Source organism: Lycium barbarum, chromosome 9 (genome assembly GCF_019175385.1).
Source record: "Lycium barbarum isolate Lr01 chromosome 9, ASM1917538v2, whole genome shotgun sequence".
NCBI classification, from domain to species: domain Eukaryota; kingdom Viridiplantae; phylum Streptophyta; class Magnoliopsida; order Solanales; family Solanaceae; genus Lycium; species Lycium barbarum.
In genome coordinates this window covers 112,931,311-112,935,693 of record NC_083345.1, presented here as the reverse complement: position 1 = coordinate 112,935,693, position 4,383 = coordinate 112,931,311, and the positions used below count along the sequence as shown (strand labels likewise).

General features: G+C 39.4%; 1 pseudogene; it reads right to left on the bottom strand.

The window, feature by feature from the left end:
* Positions 1-1,856: 1,856 nt before the first annotated feature.
* LOC132612191 (wall-associated receptor kinase 2-like) lies at positions 1,857-2,593 on the bottom strand (annotated as a pseudogene).
* Between the last annotated feature and the right edge of the window lie 1,790 nt (positions 2,594-4,383).

Sequence of the window (4,383 nt, the reverse complement as noted above, 5' to 3'; positions counted from 1 at the left end):
TCACCAACAGCTTCATCCCCTTCTGGCTGATATGCCCCAGCCGACAATGCCACAAATCGGTCTTCTTTGTGTTGTCAACCACAGCAACAGTATCACGACAGCTAGTCGTCATGTAGAGAGTGCCAATCTTCTTTCCTCGGCCAACTACCATAGCACCTTTCGCCACCTTCCAAGACCCATTACCAAAATTGAGATCATATCCCTCATCATCAAGCTGACCTACTGAGATCAGGTTTCGCATCAGCTTTGGAACATGTCTAACTTTTGTAATCTTCCACGAGGATCCATTTGACATCTTCAAATTAATGTCTCCCGTGCCAACAACATCTAGCGGCTCTCCATCGGCTAAATAAACTTTGCCGAGATTCCCAGCCACGTAGTTTGTCATTATATCATGATGTGGGGTGGTATGAAAGGACGCTCCTGAGTCAAGCACCCAAGAGTCTATCGGGCTGTCAACCGATAGCAACAACGCATCGCCAATGTCTTCCGTAGCAGCGTTGATTCCAGCCCCCTTGTTGTCCTCCTTCTTTGGCGCCCTGCAGTTCTTCTTGAAGTGACCTGGTTTTCCACAGTTCCAACACTCAAATGTTCGTCCTGGTCTGGATTGACCCCTGCCATTCCTTGACTTCGATTTGCCCCTATTTCGGTTGTAGTTTCTGTCATAATTTCTGCTTCTGTTTTCAACATTAAAAGCAGAACTCGTCGATGCCTCTCCAGAATCTGTCCTGCGCACTTCCTCAGCAAGGATACGATCCCTAACATCGTTGAACTTTAGTTTTTCACTACCGACAGAATTACTAACCGCTGCTCTCATTGGCTCCCACCTATTTGGTAGGGATGCCAACAAAATTAGAGCTTGCACTTCATCATCGAAGTCAATTTTTACCGATGACAATTGATTTACAATGGTATTGAATTCATTTACGTGTGCAGCAACATGAGCATTTTCCATCATCTTTAGATGGAATAGTTTCTTCATGAGAAATACCTTATTATTTGCTGAAGGTTTCTCATACATGTCAGACAATACCTTCATCATATCAGCGGTGGTCTTCTCCTTTGCCACGTTGTGAGCAACGTTCTTCGACAGCGTCAGCCGAATGACTCCCAGAACTTGTCTGTCGAGGAGATTCCAATCTGCTTGCTTCATCTCCTCTGGTTTCGGACTCAGAGGTTCATGAAGCTTTCTGCCATATAAATAATCTTCAATTTGCATTCTCCAGAACGCAAAGTCTGTACCATCGAATTTACCGATGCCGTGCGTCGTACCATCTTCGCCTCCCATCGTTTCTAAATCACAACACAACCTGTTGCTCTGATACCAGTTGTTAGGATTTAAATCCCAAATCCGACCTTTGTAAGCAGGTTCCCAGGAAAGATTGGAGGGTCACAGCTGGACCACTTAAATACCAACCTCCTTAGACAGAACCTACTTACGCCGTGATGTAAGCGAAGAATAAATAACACACACAGATTTATAGTGGTTCACCCTCAATGTGAGAGCTACGTCCACGTTGTTGCTGCAGATCTTATTAAAGAAGAAATATTACAAGTGTTTACAACACTCAACCTCACAACCCCAATCCCAATTACACTCAAGAATTTTACCACAGAAAATTCTCTCAAAGACCTTCTCTTACTTAGGCCTTTCACTAAGAGTATTTCTCTTAGATTTTTTTTTTCTTTGGGATGTGTTGTCTTCTTCAATTTGGTGTGTTTTACAAATGAACCATAAGCTACCTATTTATAGGAATGAATTTCCTATGATGAGGTAAGCACTTACATCACGACTATCATGAGGTAAGCGCTTACATCACGACTATGTGAACAAAAGAATTGACTTGTTTGGCCAATTCCACACCCAACAGAAGCTTCTCTTTGTTCTGCAAACTGCTGAGGTAATCCTTAGAAAACTTAAAAGCACGTTCTTCGACTACAAAAGCATAGCTGCAATTATTACTAGTGCTGCCTGTCACATAAGTATAATTATTATAGCTGGTTAGGCGTGTGATGACTTTCCATGCTCCCCCACGGATGGATGTCTGGCAGCAACCAGCCCCAGAACACTCAAATCATTATCAGCATCCTCAATACTATCGCAAACGGACACGCATCCTGTTACATAGGAGTGGTTTCTGCTAGGATTATACAAACTCCGAACAATGGCATATGTGTCACAACCAATTGCGATGAACTTATTCGCGGTGGAGTTCACAGTTAAGAATGATGGTAATACTATCGATGGTCTGTTTCTGTTCGTCCTTATCCCATCACGGTAACAATCTCTGGATATGAAATGTAAGATGTTTAGTTGCCCACCGAGAGATATGCTTGTGATTTCAATATTGCTTCTTTGGACAAAAAGCTTGGGAGTTTGAGAGGAGTAGTTACAAGTGACAAGAAATTGATCGTGTAGAGAGCAATCCGGGGTCATCCCAAATGGGAAAGGGACTTTGACATTGCCACAACTTTCACTGCAGTTAGGTCTGGCTATTCTTGTTGGCATGGCACCAAAAGATACTGAAAAGCAAATTATCACCATTAATATTATCAGATCAAGTACTACCATCATCATATAATTAGGACCCATGATAAAGGAGATTAGGAATATATTATGTGTTTGTTGTGATTTTTGATACTTCGATTCGCTTGCCCAATAATGTATCCTTTTATAATAGCCTACTTATAAGTTTGGAAGGACCAAGTCATTGAAATAGAGGGTCAACTACGTTATAAATTTTAGGGAAAAGGACATATATGGCCACTCGGCCATAAATAACTCCATCATCTAGCCCGCTTTTTTCCAAACCCAAAATGTAACAATTAAACAAATCTCATCCATTAGCCAAAACTTAAATAAGACAATTTTTAAATAAAAACTCAAACACAAAAATGTTTGAGACAATTTTTATATATAATATGTGTATTTGTGTATAAAATATGTATCAGTACCTATCTGTAATGTATAGAAACTGTATAAAATATGAATCACTATGGTATGTATCATTTTTGTATATAATATGTATCATTTGTGTATATAATATGTATCAGCACAGTGCAACTGTCCTGTATAGAATAGAAAATTGTATCATTTTTGTATATAATATGTATCATTTTTGTATAGATAGTGTATATGGAATTCCAGCATGTGTATATAAACTGTATCAGTCTTGTATAGAAAGTGTACCGTACGTATAAAAATGTATTATAGAAATCGTATCATTGTGGTATATAATATGTATCACTATTGTATATGTTAAGAATAAATATCATATCATTATTGTATAATATGTGTATAATAAATGTATAATTAACGTATAATTTATGTATAATAAATGTATGATTAATTCCAGCATATGTATATAAACTGTATAATTCTTGTATATAAAGTGTATATATAATTCCATCATATGTATATATGTTGTAGCAGCCCTTCAGTTGTCACGACCCGGCTAGGGGCCGTGACGGGTACCCGGGGCTAACCACCGAGCACCGCTTTTTCTAGTACTTTTTAGACTTATTTAACAATCATTTACCCGATTCATGCTCAATTTATAATAAAAATCGTTTTCATTTAGAAACAAAATGCTTCCATACATACAAGCCCTTAGGCTAGCAAAAATACCATATATACATATACATAATGACCCTGTCACGAAACCACACGACCCACATCGAGTATCTATGAGCCTTTATGCGATGACATCTACAATTGTACACAAAAGAATCATCATAGGCACCTCCGGGACAATGGAGGGCTTTCAGTCAGCTAGCAGCTCTAAGAATCCGGAGCAAGATCTCCTCCCTGTCTACCTGTGGGCATGAACACAGCGTCCAAAGAAAAAGGACGTCGGTACGAATATTGTACTGAGTATGTAAGGCGGGAATGAAATAAACAACATAATGGAAAGATCATGCGTCGTGAGACAAGGACATAACCTGCATAAGTGTCATAGGCAACTGTATTACTTATATCACATTTTATACAATCATAGTATATATGTTATCTCATCCCATACATCATCGCGTACATCATCACATCATAATCTGTATCGTCACCCGCGTCCGAGTAACCCTCATATGCCGCCCACTAGTGGTGATCATGCCCATCCCTCGTCTTTTTTATATAAAGCATTATAAGTGTAGTTATTGAAGGGGAGCCTTAGGGCCGTGGAAACAGCCTCTTGCAAAAATGCAAGGTAAGACTGCTTACAATAGACCCTTGTGGTCCGGCCCTTCCACGGACTCCGCGCATAGCGGGAGCTTAGTGCACCGGGCTGCCCTTTTTATTATAAGTGTTGTCATTGTCATGCTTTGTATTTGTAAACTTTTTATATAAAACCTTATAAGAGTAATTTTTACTTCAGAATATAGTAATAG